The 20202-nt window shown below is 43.1% G+C and overlaps 1 pseudogene across 1 annotated transcript; it reads left to right on the top strand.

Annotated features, from left to right (window-relative positions):
* The first annotated feature begins 9179 nt into the window (after nt 1–9179).
* LOC308484719 (stathmin pseudogene) lies at nt 9180–10038 on the top strand (annotated as a pseudogene). Its single transcript has one exon. The product of its transcript is annotated as a stathmin pseudogene (transcript).
* The last annotated feature ends 10164 nt before the right edge of the window (nt 10039–20202 follow it).

The raw sequence follows: 20202 nt of genomic DNA, 5'->3' as shown, positions 1-20202 counted from the left end.
GTAAGCTTCCATGCATTATGCATACTGGATAGCTCAGTGGGTTGGAGTGTGGTGCTGAGAATGTCAAGGTCACAGGTTCAATGCCCATATGGGATATTCCTGCATTGCAGGGATTTGGACTAGATTATACTTATGGTCTCTTCCAGCTCTATGATTCTATGGCTGGAAGGCTATATTTTGTTTGGTAAGTCATACAACATGCATAGAACTGGGCTCACTCATTTATTTAGTTTTATTATTTAAGGTTGTCTTTGTCCATGGAGTTTTCTTGGCAGGGATACTGGAGTGGCTTGCCGGTTCCTGCTCCAGGTGACAGCAGTCACGAAATTAAAAGACACCTGCTTCTTGGGAGAAAAGCAATGACAAACCTAGACAGCATCTTAAAAAGCAGAGACATCACCTTGCCAACAAAGGTCCATATAGTTAAAGCCATGGTTTTCCCAGTAGTGATGTATGGAAGTGAGAGCTGGAACATAAAGAAGGCTGATCGCCGAAGAATTGATGCTTTTGAATTATGGTGCTGGAGGAGACTCTTGAGAGTCCCATGGACTGCAAGAAGATCAAACCTATCCATTCTGAAGGAACTCAGCCCTGAGTGCTCACTGGAAGGACAGATCCTGAAGCTGAGGCTCCAATACTTTGGCCACCTCATGAGAAGAGAAGACTCCCTGGAAAAGACCCTGATGTTGGGAAAGATGGAGGGCACAAGGAGAAGGGGACGGCAGAGGACCAGATGGTTGGATAGTGTTCTCGAAGCCAGCAGCATGAGTTTGACCAAACTGCAGGAGGCAGTGGAAGACAGGAGTGCCTGGCGTGCTCTGGTCCATGGGGTCACGAAGAGTCGGACACGACTAAACGACTAAACAACAACAGCAACAATTATTTAAGGTCAAGAGTCAAACAAACCCAAACTAAAGCTAAGTTCCAACTGGACAGAACATATTAGAGGCTTCCCCAATATCCACTATCTGCTTCAAAAAGAATGGGCTTTTGGAACTGGAATTGGGCAGGCAAATCCACTCCTTGCCTCCAATTCTCTGCTGCGTACGGTTGGCAACTCCCGGCAGTGTTTGAGCCTACCATCAAGGACTGGCAAAACAAGTCCAACTGACGGCATTTGGCAAGAAGCCTAAGTGGTCCACCCAGCTACTTGGCACGTTCTGGCAGAGTTAATGGCAATCAGGAAAGGCTTTGATGCCAGTTGACTTTGATGCTAAGCTAGAATGACAAGAGAATGTTCCCAAAAAAAGAATGATTGCGGAAACACGAATGGTGATCTGTAAATAAACTATAGTAACCCAGTGCTAGCAATTCGTACTTTCCTCATAACGATGTTTGATTATGAGAGATCTGATACAGGGCTTTTCCCCCCAGCACCTCTCAGGTGGGCACCATCGCCATTCTAAGAGAACAAGGGAGAAGTTCGTGGTGAGTTACACCACCTCTTTTTCTAGGAAGATAGCACTGGTCTTACATTAGGAAGCAAAGGTAGAAAGTGAGCAAACAGTGAAGTGCAATTCAACATCTTTTTTAATTAATGTTTCGTGAAGTTCTTCGAGTTCTCTTGTAAAGGTGCTGGAAGAGAAGAATGAGGTATTGCCTGTTCAAAGCACAAAAAGCCGTAGGTAATTTGCAGAATGCAGATTTCGGAAAGAATAAAATCATTGGTGCTGGCTCGCCCCTAAAGTGCCAATATACTGAAAGTTGAACTACAGTGGTGCCTCGCAAGACGAAATTAATCCGTTCCGCGAGTCTCTTCGTCTTGCGGTTTTTTCGTCTTGCGAAGCACGGCTATTAGCGGCTTAGCGGCTATTAGCGGCTTAGCGGCTTAGCGGCTATTAACGGCTTAGCGGCTTAGCGGCTTTAAGAAAAAGGAAACAAACTCGCAAGAACTCGCAAGACGTTTCGTCTTGCGAAGCAAGCCCATAGGGAAATTCGTCTTGCGGAACGACTCAAAAAACGGAAAACTCTTTCGTCTTGCGCGTTTTTCGTCTTGCGAGGCATTCGTCTTGCGAGGTACCACTGTATCTCACACTGCCCCTCACCTTTCTTAGTGGCCCATGCAAAATGAGAACGCAAGTGTTGTAGCTCTTTCAAAACCCTCCAAGTGTCCCTATTTTCCAGAAGCAGTCCTGGATTTACAGAAGCTGTCCAAGTTTCTGATTTGATCCCAGAATCTCCCGCTTTAGGACATGCCTATTTTCATCTAAGAAGTTTTGGAGGGTGTGGAGTTATGCGACCCTTCAGTCAAGGAGATGAGTAACTACACAACCTTTAGAAGACATCTGAAGGCAGCCCTGTAAAGAGAGAATTTTAAAAAAATGTTTAATATTTTATTATGTTTTATGCATGTTTTATGCTGCCAAGAGTGGCTGGAGGAACCCAGTCAGATGGGTAGGGTACAAATGATATTATTATTATTATTATTATTATTATTATTATTATTATTATTGGACACCCCTATTTTCACTAGAGAAATGTTGGAGGGTATGTCTTTACTGGCCTGACCTTACCACTATTTGGGTATTGTATCATTGTTTATGAGTTCAGAAACTGTGTCAGAGAACGTGAATGGTTTGCTGCAGTCTCTAAAGAATGTGAGAAGGATTAGGGTGTTCTAAGAAGTACCATAGAAGTACCATATAAGCCTTTCTGTGTATTTGCTTCCTTATTAGTGTTTTTGTTTTTTTAGCAGCTAAAGCTCATCATTAAAGGTGTCAGGAACATCTCTGGTACTGAAGATTCATTCTGTGCATAAGTGACTACTTAACCAGGTTCACCAATGGTGCGAATGGATAATTTCTGCAAGATTTTTCCTTTTCGCGTAGCATTTGGCATCCAGGAAGAACAGTAAGGTTTTATTTTATTCATACACATTTAAATTTAGCCTTGTTCACCTTTCCCACTACTACTGGGGTTCTCTGATTTTGCCTTTGCGAGCTCACCTCACCAAATAATAGCAGTAATAATAATAATAATAATAATAATAAATGATTTTGAGTCTGCCCCATCGTAACACAAAACAAATAAAAACAATTTTGCAGGCAGCTTTAATACTTACAGGTGTACTGCATCTTTTTTATTATTATTTCATTATTATTTATTTATTGCCCATCCTTCATCCTAAACTCCGAGCATGGGTTAGGGCATGGGTTACAGATTCAGATTAGGATCAGATACAGCATATGCCACTCAGTTTCTGTATAATAGTAAAAGTAGTTTAAACTACACGCCCCACATAATATTGTGGCCACAAGGCAGCCAAAATATTTTTGGACAACTGAAAGCCCAGAGATCAGTCCTGGTGCCAGAGCAATTTTATCTGGTCCGTGATGACTCCCCGACAAATTCCAGAGAAGTTATCGAATGACAACAGTTTTTATCTTCCTACTGGCTCCACTTTTATAATTAGAAAAAAAACAAGTATTATAAAAACTATAAAAGACCACTGTGTCTCCTTTACAAGGAAACTGGCCATGTACCACTGTCTGGGAAGAGTGCAATGCTCCATGAAATATATTCTAAAATGGATTAGTTGAATCTTGAAACAAGCATTTTATCTTTTTGGTTTATAAACACTCAGTCAAATTCATTTCAGCACATGACAATAAATGTGGTGGAATTTGTATCCAACCAATATCTCAATTGGTCACCTTTCACAATCAAGAAGAGATTACACAGACTTGATTAACCAGAGTGAAAGATAACAAACAATGAACTTAAATATTTTGGAGGCAACTTTCTTCTTTATGATAAAAGAACTGGCACTGAGTCATTATTATTTTTTATTATTTGTTGAATTTATAAATTCACTACAATCCTAATTTTTTAATTTTTCTGGTATTAATTGAGCTATAATCTAGGGTTACCAGATGTCCCCATTTCTCGGGAACAGTCCCCAGATTTACAAATCAGTCCCCGTACAAAATCCATTGAAGTTGAAAAGTGTCCCCGGATTCATTGAAAAAAATCTGGTAACCTTACTATAATCTACAAAATATTGCTTTATAGCTTATATTAGGTAAAGGTAAAGGGAGCCCTCACTATTAGGTCCAGTCATGACCGACTCTGGGGTTGCGGCGCTCATCTCACTTTATTGGCCGAGGGAGCCGGCGTACAGCTTCCAGGTCATGTGGCCAGCATGACTAAGCCGCTTCTGGCGAACCAGAGCAGCGCACGGAAACGCCGTTTACCTTCCCGCCGGAGCGGTACCTATTTATCTACTTGCACTTTGACATGCTTTTGAACTGCTAGGTTGGCAGGAGCAGGGACCGAGCAACGGGAGCTCACCCCGTCGCGGGGATTCGAACCGCCGACCTTCTGATCGGCAAGCCCTAGGCACCCACGTCCCTTTTATAGCATATATTAGATTTTAGTAATTCTGTTAGGTACTCTTCTTACAGAGGATCCACTTAAATTAACGGACTTTGCATAATAACACATATCACTTGGAAAGAAAAAGAATGAACATTGATTTCAAACCATAACAACTGATCATTTGACAGCAGATCTTTTGGAACTCCTGTATATTTTTAGAAACTGTTTTTTTTTATGAGGGGGAAACTGTGTGCTTGCTTCTGGAAAGAGCTAAACTGGTTTTAACAGTTATTGTCTTGGAAAATGCAGTTTGGACAGGGGTGTACAATTTTCTAACAGAGAATGCTCAGGACTTCATCAAACTACAGTTTCCAGAATTGTTCGTTAGAGTTACGTTGGTTTGCCAAGGCAAATAAAGGCTTTGGTTTCGCTTGCTCATCCAACATTTTGTTTTTTGAACAGGGCATATTTAAGCCATCATTATATATTTCACATTCAAGCCTCAACACATTCAAGTCTCAACCAAAGAAGCATATATTACACTTGTACCGAAAACAGAGACTGAAAAGACACAGCTTAAGAACTACCGCCCCATATCATTACTCAATGTGGATTACAAAATTTTTGCAGACATTTTGGCCAAGAGATTTAAAAAAGTGTTGATGGAAGAGATTCATAAAGATCAAGCGGGCTTTCTCCCAGGCAGACATTTGTCTGACAACTTGAGGAATATAATTGATATTTTGGAAAAACTAGAAGTGAATATAAATACTAAAGCAGTTTTGATATTTGTGGACGCGGAGAAAGCTTTTGACAATATTTCTTGGAGCTTTATGAAGAAGAACCTACAGGGTATGGGGGTAGGCCAAGACTTTGAAAATGGTATAAGTGCAATTTATTCAGAACAAAAGGCTAAATTAATTGTAAATAATGTGGTGACGGAAGAACTTAAAATAGAAAAAGGGACACGACAAGGTTGCCCAATTTCCCCACTACTTTTTATTTCGGTCCTGGAGGTTTTGCTGAACATGATTAGAAGGGACCAGTTGGTTAAAGGTATACAGGTCGGAGCTAAACAGTACAAATTGAGAGCATTTGCAGATGATTTAGTACTGACGTTACAGGAGCCAGAATCTAGTACCAAAAGGGTTTTAGAACTGATTCAAGAATTTGGTCAGGTTGCAGAATTTAAATTGAACAAATTAAAAACTAAGGTTTTAGAGAAAAATCTAACACCAATGGAGAGAGAGAGGTTTCAGAATGTGACAGGTTTAACAGTGGTTAAGAAAGTTAAATACCTGGGAATTAACATGACAGCAAAAAATGGGAATTTATTTAAAGATAACTATGAAAAATGTTGGGCTGAAGTGAAAAAAGATCTAGAAATTTGGTCAAATTTGAAGCTTTCACTGCTGGGCCGTATTGCTGCGGTAAAAATGAATGTATTGCCTAGAATGTTGTTTTTGTTTCAAACATTGCAAATTGTGGACAAAATGGACTGTTTCAAGAGGTGGCAGAAAGATATTTCCAGATTTGTCTGGCAGGGCAAGAAGCCCAGAATAAAATTTAAAATACTAACAGATGCAAAGGAAAGAGGTGGATTTGCCCTGCCAGACCTTAAACTTTATTATGAATCAGCAGCTTTTTGCTGGTTGAAAGAATGGCTGCTTATTGAAAACACTGACATTTTGGACCTAGAAGGTTTTAACAATGTATTTGGATGGCATGCATATCTGTGGCATGATAAGGTCAAAGCACATAAAGCATTTAAAAATCATATTGTCAGGATAAGATACAAGGATTTATTGGAAAACAAAACTCCAAGGTGGCTGTCACCAATGGAAGCGAAAGCCTTGAAAAAGCTCAATATGGAGGTCAAATGGCCGAAATATTGGGAAATTTTGGAACAAGATGGAGATAGACTGAAATTGCAGAGTTTTGAAAAATTAAAAAACAAAGTGCGAGACTGGCTTCATTATTTTCAGATAATGGAGGCATTAAATTCGGACAAGAAAATTGGCTTCCAGGTGGAAAAATCAAAATTAGAAACAGAACTGTTAGAACCCAAAACTAAGAATTTGTCAAGAATGTATAACTTGCTGCTGAAATGGAACACCCAGGATGAAACGGTGAAATCTGCTATGATTAAATGGGCACAAGACATTGGACACAACATTATGTTTGCTGACTGGGAACAGTTATGGACCACAGGTATGAAATTTACGGCATGTAATGCCCTAAGAGAGAATATTATGAAAATGATATACAGGTGGTACATAACCCCAGTCAAGCTTGCAAAAATCTACCATTTGCCTGATAATAAATGTTGGAAATGTAAAGAAACTGAAGGTACATTTTTTCACCTTTGGTGGACGTGCCCAAAGATTAAGGCTTTCTGGGAGATGATATATAATGAATTAAAAAAGGTATTTAAATATACCTTCTTGAAGAAACCAGAGGCCTTTCTCCTGGGCATAGTCAGCCAATCGGTGTTAAAAAAGGATAGAACTTTCTTTATGTATGCCACAACAGCAGCAAGAATACTCATCGCAAAGTATTGGAAGACACAAGAGCTACCCACACTGGAGGAATGGCAGATGAAATTGATGGACTATATGGAATTGGCGGAAATGACTGGCAGAATCCGTGACCAGGGAGAAGAGTCGGTGGAAGAAGATTGGAAGAAATTTAAAGATTATTTACAGAAATATTGCAAAATTAAAGAATGTTAGAGTGATGTTGGATTGAAATTAAGTGGCTTTTAGCTGTACAGGCTTTAAAGTTATATATAGATTAAGATTAAGGATTAGGATTAAAAAAGTCAAAAGAAATGGAAAATTGGTTTTTAATAGATTAAAATTCAATGTTATATTATATTAAGATTAAGGATTGGGATTAAAAAGGAGGGAAAGGAATTGCTGGACAAACAAATTGAATTGGAGGGAGGTATGAGGAGGTCCGGGAAATAAGTAAATGTAAAAGTTGTGATGAAAAGATGGAATTGTTTTTAACTGTTTTTTCTTTTTGTATTTTGTATGGTGTTTTTCTTTCTTTTTTTTTTTATTCTTTTTTTTATTAAGATGTCTTTTTCATGTGAAACTCCAATAAATATCATTTAAAAAAACAAAACAAGTCTCAACCTGACTCCCATTTTTTTTAAAAAAAACCCAACAACATGCAAACACCCACTACTTCGTATTATTTCATTTTCCCCATCAACCTGTACATTAATAACTGGTTGTCATATAGTATCAGTTGTCATGTTCTACCCTACAGTTCGGAAGGAACTGAATTTTCATTTGGAAGCCTTTCCATCATCATCTTACATGGCGATTGTTGCATGGCAAATGTTATAAAGCGTGTTCTCCCTGAAATGAGAGCACGTGTTGCGGTGGGGTCTGCCAGCCCAACCCTCTGTTGCCAGGCAGGTTAAATGGTGATTGCCTGAAGCAACGATTGGATGGCCGGGTTGCTGGGGCAAATTGCATGTTGCAGATTGGGTGGGTGGGACCAAAGGTTTTAAATATTGGGGTACTCTGCTTTTGCTTTCTCTTTCGCTGAGTGCATCGGATCACCCGCCCTCCCGCCCTGTGTTCCGGTTGACCTTGCTATGCCTGTCATGGGGTCGTCTGCCGTTGGGGCAGGGGCCTAGTAGGAATTTTGTCCATTTGGCTGATTGGCTGGTGCCATTTGGTTTTTGCCTACTACTTAGCAATTCGTCACAACTTGTAAGGTTGTGGTTAAGCATCGGTTATAAAAATTGGTGGAGGAGGGATCAGGATAGGCTGGGCCTGTCCCTCCAATGGTCCTGGAAGGGAATTCAATTAAAGGAATCCTGGGGCTTGCCATGATTTCGTCCAATCCCTGAAATGGGACCAGGACTGGCAAGCCTTGGGGAGCTGGTTGGGTGAGCGGTGAGGGACTGTTGCTCAGCTCAACTGATCCCCAACATTGTTTTCCCTTCACTGGCGTCCGAGGGAGTTCGGATAGTCAGTTCTGTCCCAGGCGGGGGGACAGATAGTCATAACCAATGCCTAAGCAACCACTCACAGATTTTGTATTTTAATTAAGATGTGGCCAAAATAGTGCCAAAAACCTTAAACTAAAATTATGTGTGATTTGTGAATTATTTGAGGGGTGGCTTGGTGACCTCCACGCGCAACAATATGCATGGAGCTCAGAAGTAAAAATAGCAGAGTCTGTATGTAGCCGCCGCAGTGACAGGAGCAGTGCTCACCTGTGCTGGTCCCGGGGGGAAGGTTACTGTTACCGTAGTCAAAGTTCAGTCCTAAGTCACTAGCCTGGAGATAGTCCACAAAGTGCGAGGTGAGGTCCGAAACAGGGAGCCGGGCGGGGACAGGAACACTCGAAGATCAGAAGCAGGTAGCCGGGCGGGGAACAGGAACACTGGAGGAACAGGACTGGATGCTGGCCAAAACAGCTCTTCAATGACGACGTTGCTCCCGCAACCTGGGACCGGGCTGACTGCCCTTTATCTTCTCTAAGGCCAGGGGCGGTCCCGGCCCCCAGGAGCCCCACCTCTCCTGGCCTTAAGGCGAGCACTCCTCCTGGGAGAAACCAGTTCCCTTCGCCTCTCTGCCCTAAGCCTCTGCAGTTCAGGAGAGGCCGAAGGGTTACTGGGCCCCGGGGAAGGCTCACCTGTAGACACTGAGTCCTCAAGCACCTCTGGGGCCAGAATGGTTTCACCTGGTGCCTGCTCCTGAGGATCTGGCACAGGTGCAGGCTCCTCAGAATCTAGGCCTTGCCCCAGTTCAGCCGGCCCTGGAGGCGGGGACTCCTGTGCCGGCTGGGATTCCTCCGGTTCACTCTCAGAATCGGAATCCCAGGCCATCACATCACCTATTGGAGTTCCTGCAGCAAATTCTTTTGGAATCTACTTTAGCCATGGCTTCTTCTGACATTCAGGTGAAAGAACTAGAAAAACGTGCTTCTGGACAGGCATTTGAATTGATACTTGGCCCTCCTTCAAAAGAAGCTGTTCCAGAGTTTCCCCTCTCTCTTCCAAAGAAAAAAGATCTCTCGCTGGAAGAAATTCAAAGGAAGCTAGAAGCAGCAGAATAAAGGCGCAAGTCCCATGAAGCTGAATTGTTGAAGCAGCTAGCTGAAAAACGAGAGCATGAGAAAGAGGTGCTGCAGAAGGCGGTTGAAGAAAATAACAACTTCAGCAAAATGGCCGAGGAAAAGTTGACCCACAAAATGGAAGCTATCAAAGAGAAGCACAAATGGCTGCTAAACTGGAGCGCTTGAGAGAGAAAGACAAGCATATTGAAGAAGTATGGAAGAACAAAGAAGGGGGGAAAGAATCTGGTGACAACAAAAGTGACTGACTTCATCCTGGAAACTGACTTTCTCCCCTTTGTCTAAATATCCAAAGACTGCATTGGCCAGTGTTTTTGTTAAGTTTCTAGAAAACTGATGTAGAGCTGTATAGTTAGACTCAACTGTACACATGCTTTGGGGAGCTAGAGGGGAGCCCTTTTCATGTTCACTCTTTTTCTTAAATGTTGTCTTTCCAATGTTGTTGTTCCTATCTTGTTGCATTTCTTCTATTCCAGTGCATTTGTTCCTGGATTGATGGCTGGTGCTGTATTCAGCTCTGAGATATTTGTGAAAGAAATATGTAGTGTAATACTCATGCTGAATCTGTTACACTTCAGAATCTGTCGGTTTTAAACATATTACTGTAATCAAGTGACTTAATAAAAGTAAAACTAGCTATAGCAAGGTGAGGAGTTTGAACAGATATACAGGAGGAGGTGGACACAGAAGGAAGGAAGGAAGGAAGGAAGGAAGGAAGGAAGGAAGGAAGGAAGGAAGGAAGGGTCTTAAAACTGCTCTGTGTGAAACAATCTTGATAAAGATCTCTCTTTATGTTAACAACAACAATCTTTATTACGGTCCAGAGACCCAACAAATTGTTACAAAGCAATACACAATTCATACAGCCTACCTCCAGGTTAAACAAGCGTTTTGTTCAGAATATAGGGATCATTGGTTCTTGCAACCACCGATAAAAACTTTGCCACTGCTAATGTTCTAACATATGCCCGGTCTTCCAATAGGAACCTGACATAGTGAGCCTCTGATTTTCCCAGGAAAGGTACCAGCAAGGGTAGTATCAGTTCAGCCCCGGCTTGCTCATATTTTGCACAGTGCAACAAAATATGTTTTATGGAATCGATGTCTTGAGCACACGAGCAAAGTCTGTCCTGGTAGGGAACTCCTCTCAACCTGCCATCCAACACTGCAGAAGGAAAGACGTTTAGTCTGGCTTTGGTGAAAAGCCTTCGATAGTTTGGTACTGTCAGGTTTTTAATGTAAGATGTTAACTTAAAGACATACCCATATTGTACTCCTACTGCCAGCAGACTACAGAATGTGTGTGACTGAGATCGCAAGTCACTGTGTGCATTATCCCATAATCTTTGCTTTAACATCTTTTGGGCGCCTTCATAACCCAAGTAATACAGTTGGGGGGGGGGTGACAGACCAATAGAGGTGGCTTTTTTTAGCCATGGTTTTCTGCCATTTGCTGACAAATTCCTCATTGGTCAGGTGTTGGTACAAACCCTTCCCTAGATCAAACACTGAAATCCTGAGCCAATGTTTTAGGGCAGCCCACCACACTTTAGTTGAAATTGGGCATTCATCAGCTTCTAACAGAAGTATGGAGTTGTGGACACAGTTGGGTACCTGCAGCAGAGATCGCTCTTTATATTAAGTTGGGAGTTGCTCCTTTGATAACACAGACAGCATCACATGAAGCAAACATGGTGACATGCAAAGAGCAAGCAAACCAGATGAGTGGCCCACAGTACTAGAAGATTTAAAACTCACATTTAGAAAATTTAAGACCTTACACATCCAGTTTTGCCTTCATGGTGGGCACCTTCAGGAGAAAGGGTGAGATATAAATTCAATAAATAAATAAAATCCCATCACTTCCACCATATCTTAATCCTAGAGCTGCTGCTGAAGATCAAAAAAAGAATTTGCCACAAAAAGCCATCCTCAAAATTTCATTTGAATTTTGATACTGAAAGATATCTGAATATTATCAAGATGTGGGGGGGGATGGTTCCTCTTCTTCTCTATTTATATGTTTATAAAAAGGACGTAGGCAGGGCTTTTTTTTCAGCCGGAACTCCCCAGAACTCAGTTCCGGCATCTTTCAGGTGGGAGCCATTGCCATTTTAAGAGAACAAGAGAGGTGTTTATGGTGAGTTTTGGCACCTCTTTTTCTACAAAAATCGCCCTGGGTATAGGGTCTAATATTTGCAGCCAACGTGGTGGGATTGTAAGGTAATTAAAAAAATTTGGGAAATGATATATAACAAATTGAAGAAAATGTTCCATTTAACATTTGTTAAAAAACCTGAAGCATTTTTATTAGGAATTGTAGGGAAAGATCTGCCAAAAAAGCTGAAAAACATCTTCATGTATGCGACAACGGCCGCGAGAGTTTTAGTAGCACAAGGATGGAAGACTGAAGAAACCCAGCTAAAGAATTATGGCAAGAAAAATTGATGGACTATGCAGAACTGGCAAAACTGACATACAAGCTACGGGACAAGGATAACTGTGACTTTAAAGATGAATGGGAACCCTTTACAAAGTATTTGAAGACGCAACAAAGCGAAGTGGACTCCTTGGCTGGTTTTGAATAAACATTCACAAACTTTTTATTGATAATAATCAGCTAAATAGTTTGAGGATCTATACAACTGTGTAACATGCAGAAAACAGTATTTTTAGAGAAATCAAAGACTGGAACTGAGGGAAGTTGGGGGATGGGGTGGGTGGGTTCTGTGGGGGAAGGGAGGAAAAAAGGGGGAAAATAAGGATGATATGTGTGATGGGACGATGAGCTGCTTGTGTGTAAAATCCAAGTCCCTCAGAGTTTGGTCAAGTTTGCAAACCTCTGTCTGTAACGGAGCCCCTTAAACATGGCTCCGTCAGTCGCTGGCAGATTCCGACAGTGGTTGCTTTCGGAATCGCTTCCAACATAAAAGCTCCTTAACGGAAACACGTCTTCTGGACTCTCTGCGTGACAGTTTCCGGCGAGGAGTGGGTGTCCCTACAGGAGGTCCTGAAACCTCCCCACTGTTTTCGCTGGAAGTGTCTCTGAGCCATCCCTCCAGCTCACTTTCCCTCAGCTCAGCTCCTCTCCCCCTACTGGTTCCCTCTTCAGCTGCTGAGTCTCTCCCAACCTGTGTGAGCCCTTTCACCTCCCTTCCTTCCGATGGCAGTTCCCTGACAATATGTTTCTAGATAACATGTTTTGTTTTAATTTTGAATAAAAAAGTAATTTTTAAAATAATAATAATAATTTTTGCATCCAATGTGACTTGTGGGTGAGAGGATTCCTCCTTTCCTGCCCCAGGCATTTTTTCTCCCACTCGGGATTGCGTTCTGAAAAGCAATCGCTTCCATTCTCAGAAAACATCCACTCACATCTCCTATCATCTCTCTCTTATGCCTCACGCCCAGTCCTTAATCTCTGCTTAAATCACTCTCAACTACTCCTTCTACTTCTGTCCCCTCCCAACCCTGGACAATCCTTTGTTACACCCGTGACATTAGGGAGAGGGTGAGAAAAATTAAACTTCATCAAAGTATTTTCTATGTATTTCAAAGTATTCTCCCTTCCTCCCCCCCCCCCCAATTGCTCAAGATAGTTCTGAGAAACAATCTAACCCTCAAGATCACACCCTGCTGCGTTTGTTCCCTGTTCTGCTGGTTTATTCCATCTCCCAAAAGCTCTCTTTGGCAATCCCAGCCCAAGACAGGCCAGTCATGGAGTGAAACTTTGTGCACATGGATCAGTTTCGTCACATCTGCAAGCCGCCTGCGCAATTTTGCAGCAAACAGCAGTTTTCTAGCCTGTTCACTGCACCAAGGCTGTACCTGGGGAGGAGGCAAAAATAGGGGTGATAGCCTTGCACCCAACCTTGCTACTGCCTTGCTACTGCCCAGCGAGGGTCTCAACCTCTTCCCTTCCTAGGGAATTAGGGTGGAGGGTCTTACTAGCCCTGCTGCTGCTAAAGCAACAGCAAAAGAAAAATATCCATACCTTCCTACATTTTTCAGATGAAAATGGGAATGTCCTACTCAGTGCCTTTTTTCTGGGGGGGATACAGGGGTCCAAAATACCGTATTTTTCGCTCTATAAGACGCACCAGACCACAAGACACAACTAGTTTTTGGAGGAGGAAAACGAGGAAAAAAATATTCTGAATCTCAGAAGCCAGAACAGCAAGAGGGAGCGCTGCGCAGTGAAAGCAGCAATCCTTCTTGCTGTTCTGGCTTCTGTGATAGCTGCACAGTCTGCATTCGCTCCATAAGACGCACACACATTTCCCCTTACTTTTTAGGAGGGAAAAAGTGAGTCTTATAGAGCAAAAAATACGGTAAATGGTTAAACTTACCAAATGCTTAAAAAACCCTAATAATTAACAATTGTCTAAAATTGACACACCTTGAGCCTTTGAACCTGAGGCCCCACCCCAGTTGGCTGTGGGGGCCCTCATATCTTGCCTCATATCACGGCAGTGAAGGCAGTTCTATTTGAGTGTTTTCTTAATTTCACCTCTTTAATGGCTGCTTTCTAGTCTTTTAAAGTGGTTCCTCGAGTTACAAATGCCTCAGATTACAAACGCTTCAGGTTACAAACTCTACCAACCTGGAAGAGTTACCTCGAGTTGAGAACTTTGCCCCAGGGTGAGAACGGAAATCGTGTGCCAGCGGCGCAGCGGCAGCAAGAGGCCCCATTAGCGAAAGCACGCCTCTAGTTAAGAACAGTTTCAGGTTAAGAACGGACCTCCGGAATGAATTAACTTCGTAATTAGAGGTACCACTGTATAGTTGTTTTGTATTTATGAGATTGCATTTCTGATCTCTAGTTGTGGTTTTATTGTAAGTCGCCTTGATTGCATTTCAGGTAGAAAGGCAGGACAGAAATCATTTTAATAAAATAAAGCTCCAAGACTGAATGTAGATAAGCTCATGGTGTTTGGCATATCTCAGGGTTCGATCTTACCCCCCATGCTGTTTAACATCTACATGAAACTGCTGGGTGGGATCATTTAGAAGACATCTGAAGTGACATTTTAATGTATTTTTAATCTTTGTTGGAAGCCGCCCAGAGAGGTTGGGGAAACCCAGCCAGATGGGCAGGGTACAAATAATAAATTATTATTATCTGGAGTTTGGAATACGTTGTCAGCAATGACACATAGCTCGGCTTCTCCTTTACATCTGCAGGTGTGGCAGTGGAAGTGCTGGACCAGTGTCTTGCCTTCGTAACGGACTGGATGACAGCCAACAAACTGAAATTCAATCCAGATAAGACTGAGGGACTTTTAGTGGGTGGTACACGAGACCGGATGGGTAGGAGATTGCCTGCTGTTGATGGGGTTATCTTCCCTCTGAAGGAGTGAGTATGCAGCTTGGGGGTACATCTGAATCCTTTGCTGTCGCTCAAGGCTCAGGTGGCCTTGGTGGCACAGAGTGCCTACTATCAGCTTCGGCTGGTGGCCTAGCTATGCCCCATTCTGGCTAGGGATAGCCCAACTTCTGATTTCTATGCTCTGGTAACCTGTATGTTAGATTACTGTAACACGTTATACAGTGGCACCCCAGGTTAAGTACTTAATTCATTCCGGAGGCCCGTACTTAACCTGAAACTGTTCTTAACCTGAAGCACCACTTTAGCTAATGGGGCCTTCTGCTGCTGCCGTGCCGCCGGAGCACGATTTCTGCTCTCATCCTGAAGCAAAGTTCTAAACCTGAAGCACTATTTCTGGGTTAGCGGAGTCTGTAACCTGAAGCGTATGTAACCTGAAGCGTATGTAACCTGAGGTACCACTGTACGTGCGGCGGACTCTGAAGATAGTTCAGAAAATCAGCTGAACTCACCACTGCAAGACAGTTTGAGCGCATAGCACTGACCCCGGCCCAACAACACCAGCTGCCAATTCGCTTCCAGGCCCAATTCAAAGTACTGGTTTTGACCTAGGTAAAAGGTAAAGGATCCCTGGACGGTTAAGTCCAGTCAAAGGCGACTATGGGGTTGTGGTGCTCATCTCGCTTTCAGGCCGAGGGAGTCGGTGTTTGTCCACAGACAGCTTTCCGTATCGTGTGGCCAGCAGGACTAAACTGCTTCTTGATGGGAGCCAGAGCACACGGAAATGCCGTTTACCTTCCCACTGCAGTGGTACCTATTTATCTACTTGCACTTTTGAACTGCTAGGTTGGCAGGAGCTGGGACAGAGCAACGGGAGCTCACCCCATTGTGGGGATTCGAACCGCCGACTTTCTGATCAGCAAGCCCAAGAGGCTCAGTGGTTTAGACCACAGCGACACCCGTGTTCCTTAAATAAAGCCTTAAATGGCTCAGGGCTGCAATGCCTCAAGGACTGCCTCTCCCCATAGGAACTGACCTGGAATCTGCCATCATCACCCAAAGCTCTTCTTCAAGTGCCGGCTGCACGAAAGGTCCCAAGACAACACGCCTTTCCTGTTGGGCTCCCTGCTTGTGGAATGCTCTCCGCAAGGAGATTCACCTGGCACCTTCATTACATAGCTTTAGGCACCAGGTGAAAATGTTCCTCTATAACCAGGCCTTTGGCTGATTAAACAATCTATGAGCTTTTAAATTGGAGAAGGATATTGTTTTTGTTACCTCAGATATGCAGATGACACAACCTTGATGGCAGAAAGTGAGGAGGAATTAAAGAACCTTTTAATGAGGGTGAAAGAGGAGAGCGCAAAATATGGTCTGAAGCTCAACATCAAAAAAACGAAGATCATGGCCACTGGTCCCATCACCTCCTGGCAAATAGAAGGGCAAGAAATGGAGGCAGTGAGAGATTTTACTTTCTTGGGCTCCATGATCACTGCAGATGGTGACAGCAGTCACAAAATTAAAAGACGCCTGCTTCTTGGGAGAAAAGCAAGGACAAACCTAGATAGCCTCTTAAAAAGCAGAGACATCACCTTGCCAACAAAGGTCCGTATAGTTAAAGCTATGGTTTTCCCAGTAGTGATGTATGGAAGTGAGAGCTGGACCATAAAGATCTCCAAAGAATTTATGCTTTTGAATTATGGTGCTGGAGGAGACTCTTGTGAGTCCCATGGACTGCAAGAAGATCAAACCTATCCATTCTGAAGGAAATCAGCCCTGAGTGCTCACTGGAAGGACAGATCCTGAAGCTGAGACTCCAATACTTTGGCCAAGAGAAGACTCCCTGGAAAAGACCCTGATGTTGGGAAAGATGGAGGGCACAAGGAGAAGGGGACGACAGAGGACGAGATGGCTGGACGGTGTTCTTGAAGCTACCAGCATGAGTTTGACCAAACTGTGGGAGGCAGTGGAAGACAGGAGTGCCTGGCGTGCTCTGGTCCATGGGGTCAGGAAGAGTCGGACACGACTAAACAACTAAACAACAACAACAATTGTTTTTGTTTGTTACTATGTTATGTGTTTTTGTGTTTTTATATTGTAAACCACCCTGTGATTCTCGGATGAAGAGCAGCATAAAGGTAAAGGTAAAGGGACCCCTGACCATTAGGTCCAGTCGTGACCGACTCTGGGGTTGCGGCGCTCATCTCGCTTTATTGGCCGAGGGAGCCAGTGTACATCTTCCGGGTCATGTGGCCAGCATGACTAAGCCGCTTCTGGCGAACCAGAGCAGCGCACGTGAATGCATCCCTAGTGTACAACCTAGAACATAATCGCCGAAATGGTGCTAACTTAATTTTAATTATCCTAACTTGTTTGTGGCGGGGCGGGCAAGATAAACATCACGCCAAAACCTGTGTTATCAAAACTCCCCCGTGTAGATGAGTTCAAAGGAGTTGTCTCCAGTACCCACTGATACTAGATTGAAACTGTCTCAATATCTGTAACACCCTTGTTTTCCCCATCTGGTTATTCTACAGCTCAGGGTGAGAGATTTAACACAGATACAGTTCATGTGCCTAAGGAGGCAGGTGCCATTGTTTCCAGGTGGTTAGAAGTATTGTAATGAGGTGTTTCCCACAGAGATGAAGCATGCAACCAATTCACCACGTGGTTAACACTACAAAGGATGGTGAACAACAGGGCTTTTTTTCAGCCAGTTCTGGCACCTCACAGGTGGGTGCCATTGCCATTATAAGAGAAAAAGGTAGAAGTTGATGGTGAGTTCTGGCACCTCTTTTTCTAGAAAAATAGCACTGGTGACCAAACCACTTTATTGAAAACAAAACTCTAACACACATTAAAGTAAAGTAAAGGGACCCCTGACCATTGGGTCCAGTCGTGACCGACTCTGGGGTTGCGGCGCTCATCTCGCTTTATTGGCCGAGGGAGCCGGCGTGCAGCTTCCGGGTCATGTGGCCAGCATGACTAAGGCGCTTCTGGCGAACCAGAGCAGCGCATGGAAACGCCGTTTATCTTCCCGCCGGAGCGGTACCTATTTATCCACTTGCACTTTGATGTGCTTTCAAACTGCTAGGTTGGCAGGAGCAGGGACTGAGCAACGGGAACTCACCCCATCGCGGGGATTCAAACCACTGACCTTCCAATCGGCAAGCCAAATGCTCTGTGGTTTAACCCACAGTGTCACCCACGTCCCTCTAACACACATTAGGCGTGATAAATACTCAGAAAGTCTCTAGACTTCCCAAGTCTTGTGTAAAAACCTGGAGTGGAGCTGCTCTAGACTTTAGTGATCTGGAACATCATGAAAACACAGACTGGATCCTTTAACATGACAGTTTGATGCACAATGTTCCTGTGTGCACTCTTCCGTAAGCTTATCCTATGCACTGATGCTGTTTTGGCCCTATCTTTCAGTTACCGTATTTTTCGCTCTATAAGATGCACCAGACCACAAGACGCACCTAGTTTTTGGAGGAGGAAAACAAGAAAAAAAATATTCTGAATCTCAGAAGCCAGAACAGCAAGAGGGATCGCTGCGCAGTGAAAGCAGCAATCCCTCTTGCTGTTCTGGCTTCTGGGATAGCTGCGCAGCCTGCATTCACTCCATAAGACGCACACACATTCCCCCTTACTTTTTAGGAGGGGAAAAGTGAGTCTTATAGAGCAAAAAATACGGTACTTTGAACATTTTAACCATCTGCTTCCCTAAACAAATAATCCTTAAAAATTATGAATGGGGATAATGGTTGCTTTAATATGTCTTTAAAGCATTTTCCTCTTTCTCAGTAAAAGAGTATTGGGAAATGATCTATAATGAATTTGGAGGGGGGGAAGTTTAAAAGTACTTTCCCCAAAAAAGCCAGAGTCCTTTCTGTTGGGAATAATTCAGACTGAAATTCCCAGGTGTCAAAAAAGATTATTTACCAGGCAGCTGACGTGGAGATAGAGCCTGCAAGCTTTATCTCACATTAATACAGATGATCAAGTTCATCTATAGTAGAAAAGATTTCCACACCGTAAATTAGTTGTCTGTACTGGCCCAGAAGTTGTGTCCTTTGCATTAATGGCAATCATTTCCTATTGAACGGCTCCTAAGTCTTTGTAAAGGATAAAATAATTCATTTAAAATTGTTTACCATATTGGCATTCTAGAAACAAGCAAGGCATCTGGGGTTTGCTACTGGCTTTCTTTACATTCTGGTTAGGAACTGAGTACGTTACTTTGATTTCGCCTGACATAGTAGCTCACGCAAACATTTTGGCATACTTACTAGACCAGCCTTATCCAATGATTGAATGGCTATTCAGACACTTCTCCTCCCATCAGTTATTCCCTGTAAATGTCCCTCAATGTCTTCATTAGAATTATGAGTCACACATGGTGTTGGGAAGCCCAACATTGCCTCATGACAGGCAGTTCCACCCAAAGAGAATGATATCAATCTGCCGTTCTTCAAAGGAAGGAGTATGGCCCAGGAAGGAACACTGTGGAATGGGCATAACACCATACACAAAACAAATTTCAAAACAATTGTTTTCAAAACAATTTTTAAGCTCATTACTTTAGTTGTCGCTTCTCCCACTGCCACTGTTTTGCTGCCCTGGAATTTTCTTTAATTCTATGTGAGTGCAGGTTAACTAAGAGCACTCGGCGCAGTCTTGGAGACACTTTTGTCGATTACTTCATACATTCCAGGCCCAACATGCACAATTTCAACTGGAATGTCCAGGTTCAGTCAAACGTTTATGCACCATTGAGTCTCAAGTGCAGACACTGTTGATGTGTTGTCTCAACCGCCGCTGGATAGATGTCCCTGGGGTATGACTTCTGTGCAATTACTTTTTATCCACGAGACTATCAAATACTGCAGTTTTATGGAGACTTCCAAGAAGTCCGACTTTCTCATGCTTAAATTTGTCTTCCTGGAAGAATGCGGGATGTTCTTAGACAGGTATAACGGGTAAGATTAGTGGCGCTAGCATTGCGTGCCATATTTTCCAAAACCTAGAAGGTAGCCTGCAGAAATGGCTTACTTAGTTTAGTGGCCTCCCTTAGCAGACTTGGATTAAATGCCACACCCTTTAGAACCTCATCTGAAAGTTCTATTCGGATCCATTTCCCCCACTATTACTGTGCTCAGAAGCATGCCCAGTTCCCCTCTACTCACTTCTGTTTTTCTTCGCAGGCTAGACCTTTCCCCTTTATGCATAAATAAGCAGGGACTCCCCTGCACCCCCTGGGAATTCGTAGAAACCCGAAAGTATTTTGATTTTTAAATAGGTAGTGTAATTTTTGAGTTTGGGCCCATCATGCCAAGTATCAGGTGAAGTCATGCCAAAGTCACATGTTTGTCCACCATCTTGGTTCTGAATGATGCCTGGCATTCAGACATTGACAAATACCTCTGCTCCCAGCTTGGAAACCCTCATGTCAAGTT

This window comes from Podarcis pityusensis, assembly GCF_964106645.2.
Source record: "Podarcis pityusensis genome assembly, chromosome: 9".
NCBI classification, from domain to species: Eukaryota; Metazoa; Chordata; class Lepidosauria; order Squamata; family Lacertidae; genus Podarcis; species Podarcis pityusensis.
Note: the sequence above shows the minus strand (reverse complement) of the source record. Positions and strands in the feature narration are given on the sequence as shown.